This window comes from Trichechus manatus, unplaced genomic scaffold (genome assembly GCF_000243295.1).
Source record: "Trichechus manatus latirostris isolate Lorelei unplaced genomic scaffold, TriManLat1.0 scaffold00095, whole genome shotgun sequence".
Lineage (NCBI taxonomy): Eukaryota > Metazoa > Chordata > Mammalia > Sirenia > Trichechidae > Trichechus > Trichechus manatus.
In genome coordinates, this window is record NW_004444031.1 from 4,930,311 (window position 1) to 4,945,061 (window position 14,751).

The 14,751-nt window shown below is 37.7% G+C and overlaps 1 long non-coding RNA gene across 1 annotated transcript in view; it reads left to right on the forward strand.

Moving 5' to 3' along the window:
- Positions 1-5,564: 5,564 nt before the first annotated feature.
- Positions 5,565-14,751, forward strand: part of LOC111821661 (uncharacterized) — a 110,443-nt gene continuing 101,256 nt past the window's right edge. Inside the window, exon 1 of the long non-coding RNA XR_002825004.1 lies at positions 5,565-5,678. This is a non-coding gene — a long non-coding RNA (uncharacterized LOC111821661). The remainder of the gene's footprint in view (positions 5,679-14,751) is intronic.

Consider the following 14,751-nt stretch of genomic DNA (forward strand, 5'->3'; position numbering starts at 1 on the left):
AGCCTGCACGCCTCCTCCTTCCATGACCAAAGGGATCTCCTGCTTTTCTCACGTATGCTTCAACTGCATATGTGTACATAGCATCACAATCGGTGTAGTAGATGCTCTCTGTATATTTGAAGAATGAATAAATGTATTCCCTTTCTAACATAGTTCATCCAAAAGCCAAAAAAAAAACAAAAAACAAAAAAACCCAAAACTGTTGCCGTCGAGTCAACTCCAACTCATAGCAATCCTGTAGGACAGAGTAGAACTGCCCTGTCCAGTTTCCACAGAGCTCCTGGTGAATTTGATCTGCCGAATTTTTGGTTAGCAGCTATAGCTCTTAACTGTCTTTGATATTCTTTTCACCAATTTCCACTTACATAAAAACATCATAGGGTAGAGTTTGGGAAGGAAGATTATATTGTATAATTTTTCCTGTGTCTAAAACCTTCCCTAGACATAGTCCTGTCTCTCTGCTGTAAACTTTTTGTAACCTACAGTTAGTGTGCTAGTTAATGACATATATCGGGAAATGTTAAGCTTTGTAAGTATAATATACACAAATATGTATTTTTATGAAGGATGCAAATTGAAACAATGAAGTCCTTGTACACCTGTCAAATAAGGAACTAGAATAAACACAAAGCAAAGGTCTGTCTTCAGGATCTGAAAATAACATAAGGAAACTATATCCTAAAACCTGTGGAAGGACATAATGCAAAAATGACTAGATAAAACAAGTTTAATTTTTAGGAAAGGCAAAGAATTAAAAAAAAAAAAAAAGAAAGAAAGAAATATTAGAAGCTTCAGGAATCTACTGTGCTTTTCAGAATATAAAAAAATTCATGTTTTTTTCCCTCAACTTTGAATAACTGGGGAGTTGCTTTAACAACCTTAAAACAAGTTCATCAGATAAATGCTCTTTTCAGATAAAGAAAATGTATTTTTAAAACATTTTTTATATGGAGGAAAAGTTATTTGGTCTAAAGAAAATTATATCAAAAGAAAAATGAAACATAATTGCTATCTTAAAAGGTATAACCTGGGGCCTAGAGTGACGTAAGGTATTTTGAATGTAGGAATCAGGCCAATAGAGTTTATCTGAGTGATTTTATAGATGAAGCTGAGCAAAGGGGTAGAATGGAAAGTGGAACAAGGGAGACCGTGACACAATAAGTATGACTTTTGCTTGAAAAAGAAAAATTTCTGGTTAATAATCACAAACATCTATTTTTTTCAAATACATTTTCAAATACTGCAAAAAATAGTACTTAATAAAACATAAAACTTGCTAAACTTTATTGAAAACTTCCAAACAGTAATTTAGAAAAAAATAGCATTTTGGTTATTTTTTTTCAAGTGTATGTGTCTGTGTGTGTGTGCCTGTGGGTTTTTCCAACTTTATTGCTTTCCCAAGGGAATAGACAGAGGATAAAAGGAAATATGGAATTTATATCAATTCGTTGCTTTGTTTGTACCCTTGCTGAACAGCGTTGTGAAAAAGTCTTTCAAAATAAAGGAGATATTTAAAAAAGGAGATATATTTAAATCTCGATAGTCTATGCAGGAAGTTGAGTTTATATCAAAGATTACTGTGAACCTTGGGTAGTTGAATACTAACCTGAAGGCTGGTGGTTTGAACCCAGCCAGTGTTGCCTGAGAAGAAAGTTCTGACGATCTGCTTTCATAAAGATTATAGCCAAGAAAACCATATGGAGCAGTTCCAATCTGTAACACATGGGGTCTCTGTGACTCAGACTGACTTGATGGCAATGGGTTTGGTTTTGGGTTTTATCACAGAAATTTAGAGTTTTAAGAAACTTTGTTGACCAAGAAACCGAAATCTTATGTATTGCTCCAAATCACATTTATTATGTCAAACCAAAAACCCGTTGCCATCGAGTCGATTCCAACTTATAGCGACCCTACAAGACAGAGTAGAATGGTCCCATAGGGTTTCCAAGGCTGTTGATCTTTACAGAAGCCAACTGCCACATCTTTCTGCCGTGGAGTGACTGCTGGATTTGAACTTCTGGCCTTTCGGTTGGCAGCCGAGCGCTTTAACCACTGCACCACCAGGGCTTCTTAGTAGTGATATAGTTAAGGCTAAAACCCAGGTCTTCTAGCCCCCAAGTTTCATGTTCTTTTTATCATAACTGCAAGGTCTTTCATTCTCTTTCTGGTTTCCTCCAGGTTGAAAACAGGAAGAATGATGTATATCTCACATTCTCATTTCATTTTTTGAAATAGCCGAGAGTTTTTAGGCACATGTGTCTATATATGTACCTCCCTCCTTTCTTTTTTAACCAGAAAAACATGTGATACAGATGCCATGGCTACATTAATTTTACCCCGTTCTTGCTGTATTATATTCATTGCAATTAGGTTCATATTGAGACCTTGGTTTCTCCACCTGAGCGTTACTGACACGACCTATTGAGCTGAATGAGTGCAATGTTATGCTTCTAAATCTAATTTATCTGTCTCAAATGATGCAGTCTGGATATGATTCTTTAAGGAAACTCAATATATGCTGCCAACTATCAGAAAAATATTAACTACAGGATGATGATTCATTTTGAAAATAATGGTATGTTTTACAAAGGACTTCTGTAAGGATCCTCTTTAGTGAGCTCTCTCATGCATTTCTAACTATAATTTAAATCTGTTGAAATTCAGTTTGTGCCCAATGCTTCAAGAACATAACATAAAGCAAAGTTTTTTAGAATTTGATGGCAAATGTAAACACCAAACTTTTCTAAACAACTCTAGCAACTTGAAACACTAGTTATATGTCTAACAGTATGAACAGTAATATGCTTGATAACGTGTTTCTGAAAACTTTATTTTTACTTTGTGACAAGGCACAGGGTTGTTTGGTAGGATGAATGATACTATCTGTAGATTGGAAACAGATTTAAATTGCTACAGGCAATGCCTAGAAACACACTGGAGAGTTGAACATGCCTGAAAAAAGGGGGTCAAAAAAAGTATTATGAAACCGCAGTAATTAAGGAATATTCCACTTAGGTCTGTTTTAAGTCAAGCAGTGTTCCAAAGGGACCATGTGGCTTTATTTTTAGGCTGCAGTTTGTTGATTCAGGCTGCAGCCTCTGCTAATTGGCAGAGCTGTTCTCAGTCTAGAGATATTTTATTGCTTCTAGATAATGAGAAATTAAATGTTTCTCTGCCTTTCTGGAAGGAAAACAAAAACAAAAAACAATTACTCAGCTGAGCATACTTTCTCCAGGGTCCAGGTCTGTTCCTAGGTGGTCTTGGAAACCCTGTGGGGCCGTTCTACTCTGTCCTATAGGGTGCTATGTGTTGGAATCGACTCAACAGTATGTTCACACTGTCCACACATGTGGGTATGTTTACACTGTCCACACATGTGGGATTCCCCTGGCCAATTACAGATGGATTAGTCTACAAAAATGAAACCAGGATTACCGAGGCCATTCTTGAAATGGGAATGTGAGGATCAGAAGACTTCCCAGGTAACACATGGCACAATTAGTCTAGTGAATTAGGGAGCTGATAGCTTGGTCTCCGAGGAGATTAGGTGAAAGACTAACAATTGTCAATGGAGCACAAGACAAACCTGCAGAGCCAAGCTCTGAGCAAAAAAATGAACTGGTGGTTGCTATGGGGAGGGAAAGTGTTTCAGGATTGATGAAGACACTGGAGTGTACATCTTTAGAGGTGTTTAGAATACAAGAGGAAGAGACATTGGAAGGCAGGTCCAGCTTCATGTGCTTGTGACCTGTACAGTTGCACAGGGACCCATGCTTAGAAGGGTCCCCAGCTTGGTTTAACTTCCTGCTGTCACCATCTTAAAATTCTTAATAGTTTTTTAACAAAAGGGCCTGCATTTTCATTTTGCACTGGCCCCCACAAACTATTTAGCTGAATCCTGTTGGAAGTGGACAAAAAGGTCAGGGGATAGGCGTTAGAAGACATTTTAATTTGGGCTGGGCAAAACTCTGTTCGATGTAACAGAGTTTAGAGGAAAGGTATTTAAATAATCATCAGAACATTTTGATTAGGGAAAAAGGGCAGGAGGGCATTTGACCATGAAGCTTCTTGGAGTGGAGAGAAGATAATAGTGGAACTGATAGTGATGGTCTTGGCTGGAGTGAAGGGCAGCACAGAATTCCACATAGTGAGAATAGTGAGGTTTTGTGGGCAGAAGAGTCAGGGCTGAGGTCGCAGAGGGAGAAGCACAGCAGTAGCAGCCAGGTATGAGATCAGAGTTGTCTGGGCAGTAGCAGATGACCTTATTGGGAAGTCTGATGGGTAAACAGGATTTGGAGAGTTACATTCGCCTTGACTCACTTAGTGCTTGATCAAGGGGAAGTCACTTGACTTCCAGTGTTTCTGATTCCTTACAAGTAGAATGATTTTTCGTACTAGCTACTCTCCAGCAACTAACAGTCTTAATGTGATAGTGTCTATCAAGTGCTCTGAGCTCCTAAGAGATAGACTATCAATCCGTACAGTAGCCTGTTCCTTTCAACTGAAATAAATGAATTTGGGGTTTACTAGAGTTGCCTAGGAGAATGTGATTTGGTGTAGTTTAGTAGTTGAACTGTTCTAATTGGCAGTTCTCTAAGGAAGTATATGCAATAACACCACTCCTCCCCCTTTCCCCATGAAAAAAGTTCCAGTATTGTATTTCCTCACAAAGTGAAGCATACGGTCAGACCCAAGATATTAGTTCTCTCAGATATTATAGATAAGCTTTACTTAATCCAGATGATTCATAAAAATGATAGTTTCTGAGCTCTCAGGGCCATAACAAATAATTTAGGTCGACTCCATTTTCCAACGACAAAATTGAAAGAGAAGAGGGTAGTGAATGGCCCAGGTCTCACAGCAAAGCGTGTAGAGCCCTGCCTAGTGACCAGGTCTATTAGTTCAGGGCATTTCTCTTACATTGCACATGTCTTTTAAGCAGTCAGGTTCATTCTGGGCAATGTTTGAGGAGTTCCACTGCATTTTGTGTTTATAGATGTCTCAAGGTTATTATGAAGTATTTATTAATCAGAGTAGTAGTAGTAATAATAATAACTACATTTATATCAAGTCTGCAATGGGCACAGCAAACTAGGAAATTACCTAATCCTTTCAATAAACTTGAAAGGTAGGTGTTCTTATCTTCACTTTTCAGAGGAGGAAATTGAGACTCAAGAAGTTAAATAACTTCCTCAATATCACATCACTTTTAATTAGATAGACTTCAGGGCTTCTTCAGCCTGGTGAAGTTTTGACAGCTATTTATCTCTGAGCAGACCCCAGTGCATTTAGTGGGAGTTCTTCAGTTTTATCCTTCAGGGCTGAGCAAGAACTGAAGTACTAATTACAAGGATATTTATCTAGTAACATCTAGTATTTTGTTATATGCAGTCATTATAAACCTGATTATAGCTGGTCCTATGTTGATACCTCACAGGTAATTTATAACGATATATGTAGATATTATAGAGGTGAATAAGCTGAGGAAAATGGACTAAGACATTTTTCTTTGTGATATTTAAATAAATTAATCAGTTTTATTTTATTTTATTATTTTTTCTAGTTGGCGACCTAGAAGACTTCATTTACTCCTCATGGTCCCATCTCTCAGTTGGAGAGTATATTCACTCATACAAAGAATCCAGGAGAGAAAAATGGGAATGAATGCAAGCTACCAGGTGAGTTGTGTATATTTGCAACCATCTGGAAGACATAGTCAAGCAAAGACAGCATAAGAAAAGGCAGTATTAGAAATCAACTAGAGCTGACTAGAAATGGAAGAAAATCTACAGGAAAAAAAGTCTTTTTTCAGGATGCACTTGCCCAAAACTTTGAGAATTTAAGCAAAGAGGAGCAAAGCAGAATTGAGGGGAGTATAATAGATGCCCTGGCTGCTAACCACAAGGTCGGCAGTTCAAATCCACCAGTGGCTCTGCGGGACAAATGAGCTGGCAATGTGCTCCTGTAAAGATGACAGCCTAGGAAACCCTATGGGGCAGTTGTACTCTGTCATATGGTGTTGCTATGAGTTAGAATGGACTCGACGGCACACAACAACAACAACAGTAGATGCCAGTGTGGGGAAGAGGTTGTAGACGTGCTGTGCCCTCCATCTTGCAGCACTCTGTCAACCCTGTGCAGAGACAGAAGGGCACTGCCCCTAGGAGTGAACTCAAGGCCCTTTGTCACTGCTGTCATTCAGGTTAAACAGTGAGGCCCTTATCCTTCATTTACCTAAGCTCGTGTTGCCTTCACCTCCACCCCCATGACATACTGGGTTTGCTAAGGTTGCTGTAAGCAAAGCAGTGTGTAAAATAGCACACAAGTTCCTGTTTGACAAGTGGCATGTCAGTTTCTCATTGCTCCCCAGGGGCCACTTATAATGAGAGATTGGCCTTGTGAGCTTTGAAACTTTTCCATTCACAACTCTGTATGTCTTTTATTATTTTGCCTTCTAAAACTAGCATGCTATTTTAGAAAATAAAGAAAACAGGCTTTAGAAGGGCATCTGTTTTGCAGCAACCACTAATCAGTCCCTGTCTCTTCACATTGAGTTTTAAATTATTACCCAAAATAGGAAAATATGCAAATATAAGACATGTGGATTAATTTTTTTTTTTTTAAATCTTGAGGTTCTTCTGTATATCTGAAGGACAGATATTTGTGCGTCGATTTTATTCACGTTTCTCCATGATGCCCTACTTGTGAATTTTAGGATGCACCGTGTCCTAGAAGGCATGATAATTCTGTGATGTGGTCATATAACACCTTGCATTGTGCCCCTAGCACTGTACCATCAAATAGATTTTATTGTTAATAATAACCATAATTTTCAGGTACTAAGTTTTCACTAAAATTTGAAGATACTGGAAGAGTGAAAAATCTCTTCAGATCACCTTATTTGTGCCCTAAGAGCCCTTGGTACTTACTTCTGCATTGCTGTGTTCATCATAAGGCACTTGGTTTGCATGTTCAATTGTCCGTGTCCTTCACTAGACTCTAAGCTCTTTGAGACTAGGACTTGTGTCTGTCTTGCTCATCACTGAGTCCTCAGAACAAATTATTGCATGTGCCTCAACAGGCCTTTGATAAATATTTGTTTAATTTGAGTTGGAATTACATTTTTTTGGGGCCCTGGTGGCACAGTGGTTAAGCATTTGGCTGCTAACTGAAAGGTCGGTGGTTTGAATCCACCACCCACTCCTTGGAAACCCTATGGGGCAGTTCTACTCTGTCCTATAGGGCCTCTGTGAGTCAGAATTGACTCAATCACAAGGGGTTTGTTTTTTTAATATCCCAGGCTGTAATCTTTATGGGAGCAGATCACCAGGTCTTTTCTCCCACAGAGCTGAGGAAACCATGTGGGGCAGTTCTACCTTGTCATATAGGGTCGCTATGATTTGGAATTGACTCAGTGGCACACAACAACAACAGCAATGTCCCAGGCATTTAGAAGAGTGCCTTAAATACGTTTTCCCATGTAATCCTCCCAATAACCATGTGGGATAAGAAGCTGAAACTCAGATACAGTAAGCAGCGAGCTTGAGGTCCTCCAGCTGATTATGTAATTTGGAACTGGGCGTAAGTGACTGCAAAGTACACACTCCACTGTACCACACTGCTTTGTATATCAGAATGTAGAGTATAAAAATCACCCCACATACTGAAGGAAACTTAGAAAACATGAGAGATGAGGAGGCTTGTACCTACATTGGCAAAGGGGCATTGGCAAAGGGATGTATGCCCTTCAAAGTTTTCACAGAAAAGTTATTTTCATTGAGTGCAAGTATTTCTTGCTCATTAGACAACCAAACCAGATAAGGCATGCTTGTTCGTTGTTCTTACCATTTGAATTGATATTATATTTGGATATTCTAATTATAGGTAAGGATGACATAACTATTACTATTCGATTCAACTGATATTATTGAGAACTTTTTAATTCAGAGAATGATACTGGGTGAGATTAGATATTGGGGGTAGAAATGTGGAACACAAAATGAGTATCATTTACCTCTTATTTTCACAAGCTTGTAGTATAATGAAGAATAAGAAAGAAAATCAAATAATTTTATAATAAAAGGGAACGTTAAATGTAGTGAGATTAATACCATCTGTAGAGTATATAAAGGAGTAAGATTGTATCTTTCTTGTGATAGCAGAAATACATTATGGAAGGAGTAGCATTGAGATGGCTTTAGAAAAATGCGCAGGATTTAGCAGTTTCATGTACTAGACATTTGAAGGTGAATAAAGACATGGTCTCTGCCCTTAAGAATAGCCAAGACTCCTTGGTAGAAATAAGCACAGAGTGAGTATTGGTATGGCTAGTAACAGTGGGCTAGAGAAAGCAATTAAGGAATAATTAAACAAGATAATATTGAAAAGATAATGTGGGACTTTGTGCCTTGCTTAGGGAATAGTAAGGACTTCACATATGAGTGACCAGTAGTCCACGAGCCTGGAGTTTTTATATTGTGCTGATTTGGCCCTTAAAGATTTGTTCCAAGAAGGGATCTAAAAAAGCTTTCCGAGACACGTAGGAAACTGCCTCAGTTAACGTAGGCTTCCCTTCAGTGACTCAGTTCTCGTGGGGAGTCAGAATGCTTTGAGTATAGAATTCACAAAGTCTGGAAAGTGAAAGAAAGGATTCTTCTCTAAACAGTAGAGTGTACTGCCGTAATATGCATAAGCATTGGCAAGAGGAGTCAGGCAGGATTTGTGTTGGCTTATACTGTTACGTCAGCAACTCTGAGTAATTAAAACCGCTCTAAAGGGAAGTTTGTGTTTCCCTCTTGCAGTGCACATATGACTCTGGCCCTGAAAATGTTTTTGTAGTTAAATTTTGCTTCATTTCCCATTTAAGATTTGTCACAGTAAATAATTGCTTCTCAAATAGCAGTATCCTGAATGTAAAATGTAGTGGATGCTGTCTGAATATTAGGTAATCAGTCTTGTGGGATCAGCTAGCTTTTCCTTAGATGAAGATTGTAAAACATAATCAAGTCGAGGATGGTCAGAGATACCTTTGCTAATAGAAAGAAAATGGGATGGATGTTAAAGATGTTAATCAACTGTGCTATGCAACAGCTCCTTTTATAACACTGAGCTTCCCCATCCCTCTGGTACGTCTGCAGCTTCATGTTGCTACCTTTGAAAATACAAATAGTACAGAGATATATTTTTATTAAATGATCAACAAATTATTATTATTTTAAACAGACTTACTGAGGAATCATTTACATATCATAAAATTCACCCATTTTGACTGTACAATTGAATGATTTTTAGTACATTTACAGAGTTGTACGATCGTCAGCACAATCTCATTTTTAGAGCACATCCGTCCCCCTCAAAGGATTCAACCTGCCAATTTACAGTCACTTCCCAACCCCAGGCAACCACTAGTCTACTTTCTGTCCCTAAAGTTTTGCCTTTTCTGGACATTTTACAATAAATTATTGTTGACTGATTTCTATGAGTTAGTGATTATGGGGAATACATATTTTAAAAGAGTAAATCATGTTTCCTGCTCCAAAAAATCTGACAAACAAGTTGGTAAAGTGATATTAACATTGTTCTTTCAGAACTAAACGATTAAATTAAATATCAGATCCTGTAGCCTACTAACCACAGGTATAGACCTAAAAAAAAAAAAAAAACAAGAGCTATTCATGTGGAGAGATGAAGAAATTAGTCAAATAAATTAGAAACCATGACATTTCACCTGAAATGCTCAGTTCATTTAGATGAAAATGTTTGAGTGAGTAATGTGATACTCCCCCCAGTTCTTACTTTCTAATGAGGAATTAAATATTTATCAGGATAATTTTATGTCAATCTGAGTCGTAGTTGATCTTGATCTTAAGTTTTAGACATGTTGACAAAGTTTTTCTGAGTTGGAGGAACACATTTAATATACATCATATTGAAAGTTATCCTGGTTTTCTGTGTGAGAACAGGAAGCTAGTATTGGGAATTACTAATGTCATATCACACCCTGCAATGTCAGCTGTGCAGAATATGGCCAGTCTTCTCCCTCCCAAAACCCAAACCCATTGCTGTCAAGTCGATTCCGACTCATAGTGACCCAATAGGACAGAGTAGAACTGCCCCATAGGATTTCCAAGGAGCGGCTGGTGGATTTGAACTGCCAACCTTTTGGTTAGCAGCTGAACACTTAACCACTGTACCACGAGGGCTCCAGTCTCCTCCCTAGGTGTGCTCAATACTTGCGGAAGCTATTCTATGTCAAATTGCACTCTGTTTCCAAGAAAATGGATGTCTTCTTTTTAGAGGAAGTTGATTTATTTTTAGACTGCTATGTCATGTGTCTAGGTAGGCATGCTTTATCTTATAATAATAATAATTAATATTCAAGTAACATAGAATGTGCCAAATGCTGTTTTATGAGCCTTACAAATATTAACTCATTTAATTCTCATAATAACTATGAGATAGCTGCTATTATTATTTCCACTTTCTAGATAAGAAAAAGAAATGTGAGGCCAGAGAGGTCATACAACAAGCAAGTAGTGGATCATATGTTAGAACCCAGGCCATATGGCTCCAGTGTATTTAATCTTACACTGCAAAGTGCACTATACCACCTCCTAGGTATTCACAACCTGTCCAAATGGTTTTACATTATAAAAGTTCATTGATAATGGAGAGCTTATAACCTGAAAATCTTAGGATGGCATTATGAAGGGAATTATATTCCTCCTTTACAGAGGAATATAGATTCAGAATGGTCCTTTATTTCCTTGTTAAACAGAAATACATAAGGCTAGATGAACTGATTCATAACATTTATACACTTATATTAAGTTGAGCCACATGAAATTGCCTTCATATAGGCCAATGGTAAACGATTAAAAATGGTAGCAAGCTAATATTTTTACTCATGTTAGCTTCAGTATGGTTCAAGCTAATATTTTAAAATCAACTTTTGTTACTTTCAAGTAAGTAAATCACCTTTCTTTTGAAATTTCTTACTTTTGGGCAGCAGGCCTGCAGCCTTCTTTGCTTCCGGAAAGGATGATACCCTATTCACAGAGAACAAAAGCAACATCAAAATCAAATTTTTGGCTTTGGAAGTTCAAATGCTTTAGTCAGGATATAAAATATAGATTTGGAGGAAAAAAGTAGAAATTCTGCCTCCTCTGTCCCCAGATTAAATAAAAATTCTTGGAACTAAAGGAGAGGAAAGTTTGAGTAGCAGCAAGAACCTTTCATTCTGAGGAGAAGAGCAGGGACTGTGTCTTCTCTTCCCAGGCCAAATCCTGGAAAGCTTGGGAGCTGGGGGAATGACACAAATGTGCATTATTTTCTTGGTTAGTTTTAGGGAGGAGCCCTGGTGGTGCAGTGGTTAAGTGTTTGGCTGCTAACCAAAAGGTTGGCAGTTCGAATCCACCAGCTGCTCCTTGGAAACCCCATGGGGAAGTTCTGCCCTGTTCTGTAGGGCCACTATGAGTCTAAATTGACCCGACAGCAATGGGTTTAGTGCTAGAGAAAAGAGCAAGATGCTACAGTCCTGGGACCACATGGCGTAAGTTATGTTGCGGTAAGAAGTCTCATTATTTTATTTCAGAGTAAGTCTAAGTTTATTGATATGGAAAATAAGTTCACTTTAGAAAAATAAAGTTTTTTACATACTTGAATTTTTCAGCTGAGATTCATAATTGCTATACTAGGGAGTTGTGAGTTTTGAATTCTTAAATCTTCAATTCAGTTTTTCTCATTCTTATTACCCTAGTTAAATATTTCAGTTTTCATGGACATAGTTGCTAAGGACTGAGGTTTCAATAATTTCTATGAAAGTTTATATTAATAACATATTTTATTTATAAATTGGAAGGTACTTTACAAAGTGCTTAGAAAGACAAAGTGTTTTCAGATCATCCTGACCTTAATTTATTTAACAAAATCAGGTGCTATTCTAGCCACTGGGATTACATAAATAAATATTACTATTCTTGATTACTTTTTTAAAAATAATGTTTTATCATGTTTTCGGTGAAGGTTTCTTGATGACTTTTTGCATATTTTTATGACTACAATTTTTATTTGTGGCACTTAAGCAAGTTTATTGATAAAAGAAGCTCTGGATATACAAGATGATGGGGTTGAGTATAATTAAAAGTTTAGTGATACTGGTCATATTTTGAGAAAAGTATTTTTACTTATGATGGAAAATAATATCCTATACATATTTCTGTCCAGACTCTTTTGTACAGTGGTCTTTCCAACAGATATTAAGCAAGTTATAGTTGAAAATGACTCTATTTCTAGCAATTGTTGAACCAGGTAACCCTGAAAATTCTCCCACCACAAACAACTAGATTTGCTTAATAAAATTGTTAAAAATCCTTTTAAATGCATGGCTACTCTTAGTATTAAGAAAACAAAATTCTCAAGTTCCAAAAGCAAAAAGGAAACTGACAATCACAGCGACAAGGAGGAAAACTGATGTGGCCTTCCTGTTAAGAATTAAAAAATCTATGGCTATTAGCTCCTTACTGAAAGAACTTCAAATAGATAACCCTTCAGGAAGAAGGAAATTAGACTTAAAAGAAGACTGAGATGCAGAAAGAAGTGCTGAGAAAAGAAACTGATAAATATGTGGATAAATCTACACAAGTTGACTGTATAAAATAGTAATAATAATAAATTCAGTGGTATTAAAAAAAGTAAACTTAAAATGCTTCAGTCAATAACAAGGAGGCTGGGGGGCGTTTATCAAAGTTAAAATGTCTTGATATCTTTGTAGTAGGAAGAAAGTGGGAATTTTTAAAATTAACTTTATACTTTGTTAAGTCATATATGAAGAAAAAAGGTATTTGCAATGAAGAAGTCGCTGGTCTTGCAAAATTCTATCATGTGATCTCCAGCATCGTTTCTATTACCAAGGCCATAATTTACAACTACCGATCCTTCTTCTTTGTTCCCAACTTTTGCATTCCAATCACCAGTAATTATCAGTGCATCCTGATTGCATGTTCGATCAATTTCAGACTGCAGAAGCTGGTAAAAATCTTCAATTTCTTCATCTTTGGCCTTAGTGGTTGGTGCGTAAATTTGAGTAACAGTCGTTATTAACTGGTGTTCCTTGTAGGCATATGGTTATTATCCTATCACTGACAGAGTTGTACTTCAGGATAGATCTTGAAATGTTCTTTTTGACAATGAATGCAATGCCATTCCTCTTCAGGTAGTCATTCCTGGCATAGTAGACCATATGATTGTCTGATTCAAAATGGCCAATACCAGTCCATTTCAGCTCACTAATGGGATATCTATGTTTATGCGTTCCATTTCATTTTTGACGATTTCCAATTTTCCTGGATTCATACTTCGTACATTCCACGTTCTGATTATTAATGGATGTTTGCAGCTGTTTCTTCTCATTTTGAGTCATGCCATATCAGCAAATGGAGGTCCCAAAAGCTAGACTCCATCCACGTCATTAAGGTCAACTCTACTTTGAGGAGGCAGCTCTTCCCCAGTCCTCTTTTGAGTGCCTTCTGACCGGGGGGGGGCTCATCTTCCAGCACTATATCAATGTTCTGCTGCTATTCATAAGGTTTTCACTGGCTAATTCTTTTCAGAAGTAGACTGCCAGGTCCTTCTTCCTAGTTAGTCTTAGTCTGGAAGCTCAGCTGAAACTTATCCACCATGGGTGACCCTGCTGGTATCTGAATACCCGTGGCATAGCTTCCAGCATCAAAGCAACACGCAAGCCCCCACAGTACAACAAACTGACAGACACCTTTTTTCACCAGCATAAATGGTGACTGTACACATGGACCTTGCCAGATGGAATACCCAGAAATCAAATCGACTACATCTGTGGAAAGAGACCATGAAAAAGCTCAATATCATCAATCAGAACAAGGCCAGGGACCGACTGTCGAACAGACCATCAATTTCTCATATGCAAGTTCAAGTTGAAACTAAGAAAATTAGAACAAGTCCATGAGAGCCAAAGTACAACCTTGGGTTTATCCTACCTGAATTTGGAGACCATCTCAAGGATAGATTTGACGCGTTGAATACTAATGACCGAAGACCAGACAAGTCGTGGAATGACATCAAGGACATCATACATGAAGAAAACAAGAGGTCATTAAAAACACAGGAAAGAAAGAAAAGACCAAAATAGATGTCAGAAGAGACTCTGAAACTTGCTCTTGAATGTTGAGTAGCTAAAGCAAAAGGAAGAAATGATGAAGTAAAAGAACCGAACAGAAGATTTCAAAAGGCAGCTGGAGAAGACAAAGTAAAGTATTATAATGACATGTGCAAAGAGCTGGAGATAGAAAACAAAAAGGAAGACCATGCTCAGCATTTCTCAACCTGAAAGAACTGAAGAAAAACATCAAACCTTGAGTTGCAATAGTGAAGGATTCTATGGGGAAAGTATTAAATGACGCAGGAAGCATCAAAGGAAGATGGAAGGAATACACAGAGTCATTATAGCAAAAAGAATTGGTCGACGTTCAAGCATTTCCAAAGGCAGCATATGATCAGGAATCGATGGTACTGAAGGAAGAAGTCCAAGCTGCACTGAAGGCATTGGCAAAAAACAAGGCTCCAGGAACTGATGGAACATCAATTGAGATGTTTCAACAAATAGATGCAGCGCTGGAGGTGCTCACTCGTCTATGCCAAGATATTTGGAAGACAGCTACCTGGCCAACTGACTGGAAGAGATTCATTCATATTTGTGCCCATGCCAAAGAAAGGTGA